The sequence below is a fragment of the Diabrotica virgifera genome, chromosome 8, assembly GCF_917563875.1.
Source record: "Diabrotica virgifera virgifera chromosome 8, PGI_DIABVI_V3a".
Taxonomy (NCBI): domain Eukaryota; kingdom Metazoa; phylum Arthropoda; class Insecta; order Coleoptera; family Chrysomelidae; genus Diabrotica; species Diabrotica virgifera.
This window is the reverse complement of record NC_065450.1, coordinates 117,202,812-117,219,409: the sequence shown is the minus strand read 5'-3', so window position 1 is coordinate 117,219,409 and position 16,598 is coordinate 117,202,812. Positions and strand designations below refer to the sequence as shown.

At 32.4% G+C, this 16,598-nt stretch overlaps 2 protein-coding genes across 3 annotated transcripts in view; one reads left to right on the top strand and one right to left on the bottom strand.

Annotated features, from left to right (window-relative positions):
• The window catches only part of LOC114336054 (dedicator of cytokinesis protein 3), a 403,673-nt gene that overhangs the window by 214,241 nt on the left and 172,834 nt on the right, over positions 1 to 16,598 (bottom strand). The gene's annotated exons all lie outside the window — the stretch shown is intronic.
• LOC114336053 (innexin inx3) overlaps positions 3,147 to 16,598 on the top strand; it is a 60,103-nt gene continuing 46,651 nt past the window's right edge. The window contains exon 1 of the mRNA XM_028286365.1: positions 3,147 to 3,343. The gene's annotated coding sequence lies outside the window, so the exon portion shown is untranslated. The remainder of the gene's footprint in view (positions 3,344 to 16,598) is intronic.

The following is a 16,598-nucleotide window of genomic DNA, read 5'->3' as shown; positions in this document are numbered from 1 at the left end:
TCTGCTCTTATTTATTTCTTTTTTGTGATACATCAATTTATCTGCACTCATTTCCTTTTTATTTGCCTCGTCCGTCGCCAAATAAGTATTGTCTTGTATTCTCTCATCAGTTGCTAGTTTTTTGAAACGTTTTGAAAAACCTCATCCAACTGATTCTTGTTCTTATTCCATTTCCTCTCCCGTCCATCTATTATCAATTTGTTGTGCTTAATTTGGACGCGTTTTCCTTTCTTTATTTCATCATTTGCTATTTTGACTATTTCTTTTTGTATTTGTAATTCCTCTTTCGTTAAATCATTGTTTATATATATTCTTTCTTCTTTTACTTCTTTAAGTTTTCTTTTATTTTCCATTACTTTTATTTGGCAATCTGACTAAACAAGTTTTGTTTCCTAATTTCACAGCTTCTTCTATCTTTATATTAATATCTAGTTCTTTTTTCATAAAGTTCTCCATTGTTTCTTTTAGTAATCTTCTATCTCCCGTATCTATTGTCATTCCCTGTACTATAACATTATTTTCTTTTCTTGCTCTATCGAGTCTTTCAAGGCGCACTTTTACATCTTCCAGTTCCTTTTTCATATGTTCATTTTCTCTTCGCACTTCACCATTCTCTTGTCTTAATTCCTCTAATTCAATTCGGAGTTCCCTCATTTCTTCTCTGTATTGCCTTTGCTCCTCTTTAATTTCTTTTACGTGAATTTTCAGATCTTGTGTCTCTTTCGTTAAGTTTGCCATCATATTTAATATTTGGTCTAGTTTGTCTTCCTCTGTGTTCCTTTTATGTGGGGTTCTTGATACTTTTTTGCTTTTCGAAAAAGACTGCTCTTCATTTTCTCTATATCTTTTCCGATTATCGTCGGATGTGTAATCGTCGGGGTTCATTTTCTTACCGAAATTGCTCGCGATAAAATCACCCTCCCCACCTATCGCGCCGGAGGAAGATGATTTTCTCAAGCAATATGTTTCTCTTTCGAATGTGTTACCCCTAAATTGAATTAAATTAAATTAAATTATTTTACGTTATTTTGGAGCAGTTCGATTCAACAGTTCCCACCTTTAACTTTCAAAATTCCAGTTTCTGGAGCTTGTAATCAACGTTCTAATGATCTACTTTTTTGGCTTGATGTTGAATTAAATTGTATTTGTTGTTTTAAGTTTATGTATTGTATTTAATATTATTGTACTTACAGTCTGTTTCAAAAGTTTATTTCTATAACTTCACTTAACACTAATCGTCTTTGACACACTGTAACTAAAATCACTTTAGAAACTATTTCTTATTCGCCAAAAAATTGAATTTTTAGAGAGCCTGATTTTTCATGTGTTGATCTGCCCACACTAGAGATGGGAAAAACCCACGGAGTAATACTACTATAAAATAAAAATGTATACCATTCTAAATAAAATATAATTTGAAAACAATAATTTGACATTATATTTAACCTACAATATTATGACAGACGTCAGTTACCATTTACCATCTGACCAAATATAATAATGATGTCATATATAATCGTCACTACTTCCAGCCAATAAAATGTTCGCTGTAATAGGAATGGCATGTCAAAAAAATCTGATTATTCCCTATATATTTTTTCAAATTTAGACTATGAAAACAAGGGGAAAATTACGTGCATTCCTTATTGTTTGACTTCTAGTTTAGCTGGCTGGAGACCATAGTTAAAAAACTCATACAGAAGCAAAAAAACTTCGATTTGCATACTGGTATAAAATAGTTTATTAAAAACTTCTTAAAATGTCATCCAAATGGATTGCAAAACGTTTTCGATCTAAACTAGATCATCTTCAGTGCCTAGAATGAAGTATTTCCACGTTAGATTAAAGCAAGTAAAAGGTTAAGGTGATACAGTAGCGATCAACAGGTAGCCAAAACGCGTTCCAAGATTGCGGCTGTAATTTTGAATATTTTTTCGAGATTTTTGGTACACATATTTGTAATTTAATAAAGAATGGCGGTACAGAGCCCAATTTGAAAAATATATTAATATGTGGAAATTACTCTGTAATTAAATACAATATTAAAAAAACGAGCCTGTACCGCCATTAAGAAGAACAAAAAAATACACTTTCTTCAAATAAACTTTTTTATCAGATGCCTAGATTTTGTGTCATTTTGGAACTACTAATGAAATAAAAAATTTGAGTTAAAAAAAGAGATAAAAAAACATGTGGAAAGTACTTACATTCTGCCGAGTAGATGAAACTAGCACACTGTTAAAAGTGGTAACCTCAAAATATATGGTTTACATAGTATTATTTAAAAAATATATAGCAACTCCAAGTCGATGTTAATGGATTAAATTATGCTATGAATGCTCAAGGGGCAACATGGTTCCCTGCTCGAAAAAATGCTAGGTTCTTGCCAGTTCAATAGGTACAGACCAGCTGAGAAGTAGGAAGTAAAAATTCATTTTGACAAGAATGACATGACAAGACAGCATAAAGTCATTTTTTGGTTAAGACCTTAAAATGAGTGTAGTTTTGAATTTAGATTTTAGTTAAACTGTAATGGTTGTTAATAAATGTCTGAAAATGCAATTTAAATAATTTAATTATTAGAATATATGATAAAGTCTAAATAAGCAACTCTCTATTACAAAAAGAACTTATGAATTGTTAGGTTGATGGGGGTATACTTCATGGCTAAATGTGTGACGTCATCGATTGCAATATGGTTAAGACCAAAGTTTGATTTAGTTTAAAAAGAAATAAATGAAATACTTCATAGTAAACAATTAGTGAACGGAAGTAAAAGAACTGAATAGCTGAATAAAGCAAAAAAAAATTAATTTAAATTTTTTTAAAGTGTAATGTTGGTTGTCTAATATGATGGTGGAAAGTTCAAAATAATGTGAGGAAAAAGAGTATATAGAAATCTAAATATTGTTGTATGCTTTCTCCCCTTTCGGAGTAGCTGGCTTTCTCCCCTCAAGTAAAACCAACCCTGAGCTCAAGTAGAGGGTACTCAAGTAGGTAGAGGATAAGAGGAACCTAAATCCAAATTATCATGCAATTCGGTGATGGCACGGAAAATTACACGGTATCGCCGTACAAGATGTTCATCTACTGGCCTAATACAGACAGCGTTCCCCTTCCTTTGGCCTTACGATTAACTAAGAGACTGGTTATACTATACTCAACAGCAACACAGAACACAGTACTCTTTTAGTGGTAGTTACAGAGGAGTGCAGAATGTTTTATTAGTGAAGCCTTTAAACAGGTTTTTGTGTGAATAAAACCGGTGTATATTATTGTGAATAAATGTGTCAAATATAGGATATATACCTGAAACAGATTAACTGCACTTGTTTAATAAAAGGTAATAAAAACAATTGAATTATAATGTTTTTAAATAATTGTTTCTAACCTGTGTTGCATAATGAATAATGATTTATGCAGATGCAGACGCACATTAGTTTAAAACAATATTTTGAAATGTAAAAATACTGCCAGATTTGACCTTTACATTTTTGCTATATTAGTTTAAAATGTATGGCATTCTATGACTAACAGGTTTGAATAATAATTAGGAGGAAACAGGTGAATGAACTAGTAGGTAACATTAATGAAACAGACGCTAAAAAACTCCGGTAAACTCGGTCTAAAGAAGAAAATTTCTTAACAAAGACCGTGACGAATGTGGTGTTGTCTAAAGTAGAAGCAGTCTGTCTAGCATAACGGGATCCTTTTATCAACATGTGTTTGTGTTTTGAAAACTAATAATTTATTTTTCTAACCTTTGTACCAAAATATGACAGAATCAAATATGTGGAATTTAACTTTTTAGGATAGGTACTTTGTTTCTGAATTGAAGGTACATACGATGAGTGTCGATGAGAATAAAACTTTTGTGTAACCTATTGTTTGTATTGTTTTAAAAATTGCATTTTTTTCAATAATGATTTTTGTTTTACATTGTTTAATGCTTTGAATTTATTTTGCAATCTGTTACGGGAATAAATCCACATAATTAAACAAACCTTTGTCCTTTGTTTACTGACTCGAGATGCTGTCTAGCAAAGCGCTATCAATAGTAACAATAATAATATTATAATTATCGATATAATTATCGATCTAAAACTATTAGGCGAGCGACAGCAACCCCTAAATTTACGTTATATCGACCACGAAAATCAACTTTAAGGTGAATGAACAATTTTGATCAATCTATAAGTTTTCTAGGACGCTGAATCCGAATGTGAAGTTTATTTTTTTCTAGAATTGGTGGAACATGTCCAAAAATCAAATTTTATGCCAAAGTGCGAAAAATCAATTTTGATGATTTTGCAACTTTACCTCACTATATCTTTGGTTCCTGCAAGTAAATATTTTCTTTTGAAAATTTTACTGTGTCATCTTTGAAGTATGTATTTAGATAACAATGAGATGTGTCCAAAATGTACAAATTAAAAGAGCAGTTGTTAATTTTTCAACATTTTGTCGTCACATTTCGTTAGTTTCATGTTAACTTAAACAAGTTAGTGGCAAACTTTCTAGTTTATAATTTGCAAAGTATTATTCATGAAGTTTTTTGGAAAATTTTAAGTCAAAATATGCAATAGGAAAAAAGTTATGTGACTTTACACACGAGCGGCACACCCGAAAAAATGCTTATTTCTCGAGATACTGACCACGGTGTGGTGAATGGCTAATTTTGGTCATACTTTATGCTTTTGATGGTGGTGAAAACGAAAATTAGGTTGACTTTAAATTTGATGTGGGGGAACATTGTCAAAATCGCAATTTTACCCTAAAAAAAAAATGAAATCACGTATTTTGCGTTTAACTCGCTAAAACTCTGTTTCATTTTAATATTTTTCTCTGAAATTTTTACAGTAGTTATATAGGGTGAGGCAGATAAAGGGCCTATTAAAAATATCTCGAGAACTGAAGGTAAGAGAATCATGAAAATTGGGATGCAGGGGGTTTTGAGGAATGAACTATTTAACGAAAATATTTTGGTCTCTTTGCTACTTTCCGGTTATACCGGAAGTTGATTGTAACTTCGTTTTTTTTAATGGGACGCCCTGTATATTTTTACATTTTTGGATTCTGCTCGATGTCGTCTTGCTTAAGATATGAGGTTTTGTAATAATATACAGGGTAGTTTAAAAGATAATTACTGTTTTTTTTATAAAATCCACGAGGAAAATAAACTTCCTGTAGCTGGTTGCATACCATAAATCACAAAAATACGAGGTTTTTGTAAAAGGTATATTTTAAAATACCCTAAATAAGGGTCACAATACAAAACGTTTTCGGATTAAGAAATCCATCATCAGTGTTTAAAAGCCAAAAATTGCACGTATGAGCCACCAAAATGTATTGGGTAAAAACCCTTTAAATTTAACCGATTTTCAGTTGGCCATTGAAATCCAATATTTGAGGTTTTCTCCAAAAAAATTCCAACCACGTGGGAAGAGTCCTGTGTTGCCTTGGGTAACATCCAGGCATATCTTTGACATCACTGACAAATATGAATTTTATATAAATATGTAAAACAACTAAATCTTTTACATTTAAAGGGTTTTTACCTAATACATTTTGGTGGCTCAGGCATGCAATTTTTGGCTTTTAAACACTGATGATGGATTTAATCTGAAAACGTTTTGTATTGTGTCCCTTATTTAGGGTATTTTAAAATATACCTTTTACAAAAACCTGTTTTTTTTTTAAATTTTGTAGTAAACTTCATAACCTGTAGAATTGTACTGATTTGATATCAAAAACTCCATTTATGTTCAAGTGATTTTTAACATAGTCTATTATTATTAAAAATTAATAATATAGCGAAATGTTTAATTTTATTCTACAGGGCTGGTCGAAACTCGGAATGAATATTTCCTGAGTTTTCTTAAATGAAACACCCTGTATTTTAGTATTGTAACGAAATGATATTTTATAGTACTTTTTTATTTCTTAGTATTTCCTATACCAAACTGCTTTAATGGAACTGCTTTAATATCGTAGTTCTTTAAGCCAAACAAAAATTATGTGAAATTTATTAGGTTTGCGGTGAAAATAGTCAATCATACATAATTTTTTGAAAATAAATTTTTGTTAATCTAGAATGATCCTTAATTTATTAATATTGAGATACAAAAATGCCTACGTTGTTGATTGTTGGTGCATAAAATATTAATAAAAACAAACCATATTCTACCTAGTTAGCTATGGCTTTGACACTAAACTTGATTAAACATTAGACATAATGTTATTTGTATAGTTCCAGTTGCTTTGTTACCATTACTAATATAAATTTTTGTAATGGGGAACTGATTAGTAAAGTTTTTGTTCTAGGAGAATATAACAAAAATGTACTAAGTACTAGCAATAAGAATTTATCAATTGCAACTCCCTGATAGACGACAACAAAGAAGAGAAACTTCTCAAAGTTTACTAGAATAGTTTCGACATACTATATAGACACTTAGATTACGAGAACGTTCATACTAATATGCAGATGATTCTCAGTGACACTAACATTTAATTCATTTTAATCATTTACAATAGTTTAGTTACGTAGGTATTTTGATATATCAACCAGTATTAATAAATTAAGGGTCAGTCGAGATTAATATGTGTTTATTTTCGAAAAATTATTTATGATTGAATATTTTCACGTTGAACCTAATAAAATTTCACATAATTTTTGTTGCAATTAATGTTTGGCTTAAAGAACTACAAATAACTTACAAATTAAAGCAGTTAGGTATTCGCGGTGTGCAAGTACTCAGAAGGGATACGCGAAACGACCGTGCGCGAATAGCGGAGAAATATTGCAACTATCTTAAATAATTCATATTGTCAATTGAAATTGTCAAATGGACGTACATTTCATACCTATTGTCATTTAAGAAGAAAAATTATATATTGCTTCACAATATTGATATGATATTCAATTATTATATAAAGGTAAATTTAATTAATTGTATTTTGCTTGCAGTACTGCATTTTAATAACTAATTTTATTTACTACATACAATTATTGTTTACGTTTTATAACATAACCTAAATCTTATTTTTTCTTATTATTTTTTTTGGACTATGGCCTTGACAATTATCCAGTAACCAGGACCATATGATTGGCCAATATAATTAAAAGTGCGACTAAAAGTGCAGAGCGAAGAAACCAGGTGTCGCTTTTCCGAACTTGCACGGTCCCAATAGGGAATGCTTAACCCGGGAGTAGTCGCGCTCAATTCTGTAACGTGAATAGTCGCTTCTTAGATTTCATCTCACAATACGAATTTAAATGCGAATTTACAACAAATTTTCATTTTATAGTATTTTTATTTACTTGCTATGTTAGAAATATTATTTCTAACAATTATTAAAGCTAATTGGCTCTCCCCAAAGCCACAAATTCCACAAAAAGAAGAAGAAAAAAAAAATACCTACGCATTACTACACCCTTCCTCGAGGCACTTACGAAATTTTTTCAAATTTTTTCATTAAGTTATTGCAAAAAAGGATAAAATGTGAGATTCTATCTAACGGTTAAGAAATAAAAAAGTACTATAAAATAAAATTTCATTACAATACAAAAATACAGGGTAGTCCATTTAAGAAAACTCAGAAAATACTCATTCCGAGTTTCGACCAACCCTGTAGGTATACTAAAACTAAACATTTTGCTATATTATTCATTTTTAATAATAATAGACTACATTAAAAATCACTTGAAAATAAATGGTGTTTTTGATATCAAATCAGTACAATTCTACAGGGTGTGAAGTTTGCTACAAAATTAATAAAAAAACCGTAATTATCTTTTAAACTACCCTGTATAATATTACACAACCTCATATTTTAAGAAAGAAGACATCGAGCAGCATCCGAAAATGTAAAAATATACAGGGTGTCCCATTAAAAAAAAACGAAGTTACAGTCAACTTCCGGTATAACCGGAAGTAGCAAAGAGACTAAAATATTTTCATTAACTAGTTCATACCTCAAAACCCCTGCATTCCAATTTTCATGATTCTCTTACCTTTAGTTCTCGAGATATTTCTAATAGGCCCTTTATCTGCCTCACCCTGTATATTTGTCACCTTTCTGAGGACAGTGGGACCTATTTCAATCTTCCTGTCTTTTGTTTCTAACTAACTTTCTTCAAAAGTTATGAATTGTTTAAAGTAAAAGGTGCGGGATCCTGAATTGCAAAGTTTAATCGCAAAATTTGAGTAAAAAAATTTGAAATATAGCTTTTTTATTAAGTTTATGTTAAAATATATAGTACAAAGAACAAAATGTTTTATAGAAAAAAAAAATGGTGCAACTTTTAATTTTAAGAAAAACATGATTTCATTTTTGTTAGTCTTAGGGTAAAATTGTGATTTTGACAATGCTCCCCCATCTAAAATTCAAAATAAACCTAATTTTAGTTTTCAGCACCATCAAAAACCGTTTCAAATCAAATAATCGTTTTTTTTTGGAGTGCCTCTTGTCTATAAAGTCACATAACTTTTTTCCTGTTGCATATTTTCACCTTAAATTTTCCAGAAAACTTCTTCATGTCATGACTCATGTTTTAATGCTGTGTTATTTAAAATTATAAACTAAAAAGTTTGTCACCCAACTTTTTTAAGTAAACATGAAACTAACGAAATCTGAGGACAAAATGTTTAAAAATTAACAACCTCTCTTAATTTGTTTAAACATCTGGGACAAATCTCAGTGTTATCTAAATTATTCAAGGACGACACAGTAAAATTTTCAAAAGGAAATATGTACAGCCACCAAAGATACAGCGAGGTAAAAATGAAAACTCATCAAAATTGACTTTTCGCATTTTTGCATAAAATTTGTTTTTTGAACATGTTCCACCAGCTCTAGATAAAAATAAAGTTCATATTCGGATTCAGCGACCTCGAGAATATAAAGAGTGACCAAAATTTTCCATTCACCTATCATAGTCGCGTTTTCGATTTCTAAGCCTCAAATTAGGGATGTGCCACTCGCCTATAAGGAAGGGCGCAAAATGTCGCCTGTAAAAATTTTCAATGTGTTTAGTTTTTTCGAATCCTGAGAAAACTATACCTAAGTATTTTTAAAAAATTTAAACGCAGAATAAAAGATTACATTATAGAAAATTTAGTGTGATTTTTAATTGCAAATATTTCATTCAAATGAAACTTTTATTTATTCTATTCTAAGGGTCTTTCGACCCTCGGTAATAACGTAATCTTTCATTTTGCAATTAATTTTTTCAAAAATACTTACTAGTTTTCTCAGGATTCGAAAAAAAATTAATACATTTAAACATTGAAAATTTTGACAGGAGGCCTTTTGCGCCTTTCGGCAATTAGGTAAATATACGCGTCTATCTAAAAATAGATAATAATAACAGATAATATGCAGATATGCGTTAATAAGCCGTAAATATTATCAATCCGTTAACTCTCATCCACTGCTTGACATAGGCCTCCCTCAGTTATTTCCAGTGGTCTCTACACTGGGCCGCTTGTGGTCAATTTCCCGCTACTCTTTTTACGTCGTCGGTCCATCTAGTCGGTGCGGTGGTCGTCCTGGAGTATTTTATAGTTTGCGACCGAGTATTCCATTATTCGTCCTGTCCATAATTCATCTTGTATTCTAGCTAAGTTCCCTGCCCAGTTCCACTTAGGCGTCGTGATTCTTTCGATGATGTCATGAACTCCTGATCTTTGCCTGATTCGTTGGTTTGTTATGTGGTCTCAAAGACTCACGTCACAGTATAAAGAGGTTCCACAGTAATATCACTCCTCTCAGCGCTTTGATCTCAGGAAGTAATACCGGCAATACGCAATTGGCAATTCACCAGTGGTGGATGCGTAGTGTGACCAACTAGTCCGAAAAATCCGGAACATGACCCGAATTACGAAGTCATGTCCCGGACAAGGGTTCCGGGCCATCCGAATTTTCAACGTTTTGGTAAAATTCTATTTTGAAATTTTGAATACGTTATTCTTTTAAGAATTCACATCAAATTGAATAATTGGTGGGACGAAATTCACGAGAGTGTAATACCACATACAAAACGCATGCATTTTATATCGTGGTATCCTTGTAATACCAAAACTCAAAGTGTGGACAAAAATTTAACTATTATTACAACCAATTGTGGCTTAGCTCCATCAAAAATATCATCGTCAACATAAAAATGTTAAATAATCAATAAAATGATGATATAAAAGTTCTGTTTAAAAAAATAGCCCGATTTTCATTGGAAAGTCCCGGATTTCAGGTATTTTTTTCAGCCTTGTCCCGAATTGGACTGAATTGAAGTTGGTCACACGGATGCGGGTTTTCCCTGTTAAAAGCCGTACGTTTCTATGCGACTAGCAATGCGAGAGTGGGGCAAAAGCGACTAAGAACATTGCGCGGTCGCCATGCGCGACTACAGATTTTACTTCCAATTTTTCGGAGAGTGGTTCTACTGTCCCTCTTTATACTGTGCTCACATCCAGCTTTGCACATTCTGTGGTTCATTGCGTATCTCATGCGGATTTTTGTGTCAGTGTTAAAGTCTCTCCATAAGTTTGTACGGGCAAAACATGTTGGTTATAAACATTTCGCTTGAGACATGAATTGCACTTTTTAGAATATGACTTAGTTTGCGAAGTGCTGCCCATATCAGACCTATTTTGATCTCGTGTCCCAGATATTTGTGTTTGTTTGTTGTATGGTATTATAGTCACTAATTTTCAGCAGGCACCACTCATAGCACACACACTCAACTTTTAGTGAAGTTATTGCCGCCCTTTTTGGAGTCTCTAATTGACTTGTTGCAATGAATTAATTCGATTTCATCTTCTTTGTTTCTATAATGGGTTGTGTGACTTGGAGTCTTCTACAATCTTCCTTCATTTTCTCTTGTCTTTGCATACAACTTTCCAGGGGAGGATTGGTATGGCAAAGTCGCAATGGACAAAAACTACAGAATATCGAGGATTAACTAGGGTTGTATTACTAAATGATGATGATAAACATTCAGTGCGTTATTACATCATATATCTGGTCATCTTTCAATTTCATTTAGAGTTTAAAGTCACAATCCTCATGCACCTAATCTAGTGTATAACATTATTTCTTATTCGTCTCATTCTCCGTCTTTCCAAATTGTTCAGATTTTTTTCTTGTTTTCGTTGGCGATTGATGTTATATACTAGTTTTTCTTCTTGTATTTTGCCATTATTTTATGTAATCTCGTCTCGTGTTCAATAATGGCATTCCTACAATTCACAATACATTTGTTACACGTGTAAATTGGCCACGGTAAAAGCACCTCAAAAAACCACCTGGATAGATAAAGAATGCCTCAAGTTTTTGAGGAATGCAAGGTAAAAACGTAAAAATCAAAAACTTACGATATGCTGATGACACGATTTTGTTGGCATATTTGTCAGAGGAACTGAAATAAATTATAAATAAGCTAGGTAGGGCGTCGGGTGAGTACGAAATAAGGTTTGCAAATAAATATACAAAAAATCAAACTAGGTACATAGGTACTTAGTTTTATAGTATGGTATAGTTACACCCAAACCCAGACATCCCAAGTGAACGTTATCCTCCAACACCAAATTGTTCTATATGGTCCACATAATGTTCAGAAAAAAGTCACACCATTTTGAGCGTCGGGTTTGGGGGGGGGGGGGAGAGGGGGAGAAATCTACAAATTCGTAGTTATTTAAGTTTTTCGTCAATATTTCTAAAACTAAGCGGTTTAACATGAACAACCCTCTACACAAAATTGTTCTACATTAAATTTGAAATAAAAAAGGCCCTATGCATAACCTTTCTAAAATGAATGAATACTATACGAGGTAGTATAGTATAATTGGTCCAAAAAAAGGCCTAACCCAGACATCCAAAGTAAAAGTTTTCCTTCAACACCAAATTGTTCTATATGGTCCACATATTGTTCAGTAAAAAGTTACACCATTTTGAGCGTCCGGTTTGGGGGGGAGATGGGGGAGAAGTCGGTAAATTAGTAGTTTTTTTAAGTTTTTCGTCAATATTTCTAAAACCATGCTTTAGCGTAAGGAATGTTCTATGGAAAAATATTCTACATAAAATTTAAAGCAAAAAAGGTTCTATACATAATTGTTATAAAATCAACGGTTCCAGAGTTACGGAGGGTGAAATTTGGAGGTTTTCGATACTTTTTATATTAACCGATTTCTCTCCCCTCTCCCCCCCAAACCCGACGCTCAAAATGGTGTGACTTTTTTCTGAACATTATGTGGACCATATAGAACAATTTGGTGTTGGAGGATAACTTTCACTTTGGATGTCTGGTATAGTTATATCATAAATATTGCCCAAAAAATGTAAAAAGTATCGAAAACTTCGACTTTTCACCCTCTGTAACTCTGGAACCGTTGATTTTATAACAATTATGTATAGAATATATTTTGTTTTAAATTTCATGTAGAATATTTTTGTATATAACACTGTTTACGCTAAAGCATAGTTTTAGAAATATTGACGAAAAACGTAAAAAAACTACTAATTTACTGGCTTCTCTCCCATCTCCCTCCCAAACCGGACGCTCAAAATAGTGTAACTTTTTACTGAACAATATGTGGACCATATAGAACATTTTGGTGTTGGAGGAAAACTTTTACTTTGGGTGTTTTGGTTAGGCCTTTTTTTGGACCAGTTATACTATACTACCTCCGTAACTTTGGAACGATTCATTTTAGAAAGATTATGCATAGGGCCTTTTTTATTTCAAATTTAATGTAGAACAATTTTGTATAGAGGGATGTTCATGCTAAACCGCATAGTTTTAGAAATATTGGCGAGAAAGTTAAAAAATTACGAATTTACCGATTTCTCCCCCTCTCCCCCCCAAACCCGACGCTCAAAATGGTGTGACTTTTTTCTGGACATTGTGTGGACCATATAGAACAATTTGGTGTTGAAGGATAACTTTCACTTTGGATGTCTGGTTATGCCATCTTTTGGATCAACTATACTATACTATTATTAATATTAACTTGTAGCCCCATTATTTTTGCTGCTGCTTCCAATGTCGTGAACGGTTGAACCAGGTCTGCCTTTCTTCTTGCTATGATATCCATGTCATATGTATACGCTAGTATTTGTAATAATTTGATATGAAAATATAAATTTATATTTTATGTAAAGAAATGTTGCTAAATTATTACTATTTAATAATAAATTGATTACAAGTTTTACTGATAAAAAATGAGTTTTGATAGTCATATGATTCTAGTTCTTTACCACGAATTCATTTTTAATTATAGAACGCATTCTTAGAATGTTTAACAGATTTCTGACAATTAACAACAAATCAAAATAACCAATTCAAACCGCATTGACTGATAACCAGAAAATTTTGAAAGCATAATTAATTTGCGTAATCCGAAAAGTGTGTAATAGTTTAACCAAGTTTAACCTTGCATAAACAGGCCCATGTTCAATTTATCTCTTGTTTGTAATTGTTTAATCTGCATCCTGATGTGCGTATATTATCTACTTATTTTAAATGCAACCTTGCAGACAGGTTTTTAATTGAATTTCGTATATTTCTGCATTAATGTAAATGAAGGTGGTTCGTGATAGTACTACGGAGGTAGTAGGCTTAACGCGAGAGAAATTATATTACGGAAATATAAAGATCCGCAAGTCAATTCAAGAGAAATTTTGCAGTTACCGAGTGAATCCATATTCTTCCTTTTTCGGTCGACCCATTCCTCTTTATGTATGGCTGGCTCTACCTCTACCTCTCATTATTCCTCCGATTCCTTCTCCTCCTTCTAATGCTGGTTTTCTCTCCTTCCTGGAATTAGTCTAATGGCTGTTTTGGCCATCGTTCGTCTTTCATTCGCATTCCATGCCCGTACCATAAAAGTTGTTTAGATTCCATATCTACGGTATTGTAAATCCTTTCTGTTCTTCTTATTTTTTCTAAGTTTTTATATCAGACATGTTTTTTGATTGTAGAATTGTAGATTGTCATTTTTGTTCGTACACCAATTTTAAGAGACCAAAGTAATTTGTACCTTATTTCGGCCATGTTTTATTTTCTGCTGAATATCCCGTGTCAATGTTTCTTCCTTCGCTATCACTGCCTATAGGTATTTAAATTCTTCGCACTTTTGTATATCTTGAGTTGTGGGTATCTTTCTTCATCCTCGATTTCTGAGATATTCCGTCTTGTTAATGGTGATGGTAAGTCCCCAATTTTCGTATTCTTCGGTTAACTTTCGATGTCGAATCATATACCTACATGTTTTCCTCATCGTCTGCCATGATCACTTGATCATCTATGAAGAAAATATTTTTTATATACTTAACTATCATTACTTTTTTAAAGACAAATCATAAATTACAGTTATTCGATTATTCCTACTCGTCATATTTCGCTAAACCTTAATTTAATGTATTTCACTCTTTTCTCACTGTCTTCATATCTGAAGATCTTTAACGGAAGATGCATTCGTTAATATATGAAGTAAAAAACAGACGTACTCACAACCCTTTCTGATTATTATACGTCTGTTTTTTAATTCATTCAAAATGAACTCGCATATGCAACCCATTCAAAATTTGTTAATATATCTTCATCAATCCGTCAGTCTTGCCAAAATTAACGTAAATGCAAATGAGTTGTGACATGAAAACTGTAATATCAATAATTATTGTAAAATACAGTGTCCTCCTAATACAGTCGAACCCGCTTATTAGAATACCTGTTATAACCCGGCTATAGGAATATTTTTCCTTGGCATAAAGGCTATTCCAATAAGCGTATTCGACTGTATTGGCAATTACATTGGCGAGTTGTTCACAGTCTACAGCTAATCGGAATAGTTGTTTGGTACTGCGTATCCTGTCTAATCGTGAATGTTCTAGCTAGAGCCAAGCCATTTGCTTTCTTCCAATTCCCTACGGCCCTCGATTTTACCTTTCATGATAAACTGAAGGATTCTATTATATTGGTCTCCTCTAAGAACATACTCAACTCAAGATATGAAATTTTTCTTATTTTAATAGTTTTCAGTAACTCACGAACGGAATTTGATCTACATATTTCAACACAGACTTCATTGGTCTGCATCGACGTCAGGGTACAAAATATCCATGATATTTATATAAATATCAAAATATCGGATATATATGATATATATCCAAAATGTGATATTTATGATATTTTGGAAAACATTTCAATAGAGAAACTAAATTGACCAAAATAAGAATGTAGAATGTAACAGTCTCTCTCTTAAAACCTGACCCCCCGGAGGGAGTGTAGTGGTCGACGTGATGTCGTGTATTGTCCGTCTTTAAAGATCTCTGTCTCTAACAGATCGATCCATCTTGTTGGGGATCTTCCTCGTGATCTTCGACCTTCCACCTTTCCTTGTATAATGAGCCTTTCCATATTTTCTGTGTTTGCTCTCACAACATGTCCAAAGTATTTTAATTGTTGGAGATTGGCTTGAGAGTCGTTGGCTAACTTTTAGCTCTCTTAAAATTGAATTATTTGTTCTATGGTCGGTATAAGGAATTCGTAGCATTCGTCTCCAACAGAACATTTCAGTGGCGTCTATCTTTCTTCTTTCCGAATTTCTCAGGGTCCAAGATTCACATCCGTAGGTCAGTATTGGGAATATTAAGCAGTTGATAAACCTCATCTTTAACGCTCTTGAAATTTGACAGTCCTTCCATATTGTGGTCATTTTTGCTGTGGCGACTTTTGCTAGATCACATCTACGTTTTATTTCTTCCTGTAGTGACCCTGTGTTTGTGATTAATGATCCCAGATATAAGTATGAGCTCACAACCTCAAACCGATCAATTGTGATTATGTTTAACAGTATAAAAGATATATTTTTACCAAAAAAAAAATACAAAAATATAAACGTACGTATAGTAGTATGTTGCATAAACGGAAAACAAAATGATACGAGTATCCAAGTAACAACTAATAGTCCTGTCGCCAGGGGGGGTACAACGGCCTCCTGTATTCAGATGGACTTACCCAAGTTTTTTTTATGTATTTTTACCTGTAGAACACGAATTTTTTGGGTAACAGTTGATCCGGATGTCGATAAGATTGTTATAAACCAAGAAGTTGAGGAATCACATAACAGCGATTTCTCGCAAAACAAAACATTTTTTTGTATTTTTTGGGCCATTCTAACCAAAAAATGTTCCTACAAATTTTTTCGTAGGATGCATAGTTTTCGAGATAAACGCGGTTGAACTTTCAAAAAATCGAAAAATTGCAATTTTTGAACCGGAATAACTTTTGATTAAAAAAATAAAATAGCAATTCTGCTTACCGCATTTGAAAGTTCAAGTCAAATTATATCGGATTTAATTATTTGTATTGCTAAAAATTTATTATTTTATTGTTAAAAAAAGCTATAAACACCTAGTGCTTGAGTGATGTTTTCAATGATTTCTCATTTAAAATCGAACGAGTAGGTAGAAGAGGTAAAAGTGCAAGCGGGGCTATTTCTACGTAGCATGCATTAAAACGCATGTATTAGGCACGGGAAACACTATGTTTTTATAGCTTTTTTTAACAATCAAAAAATAAATTTTTAGCAATGCAA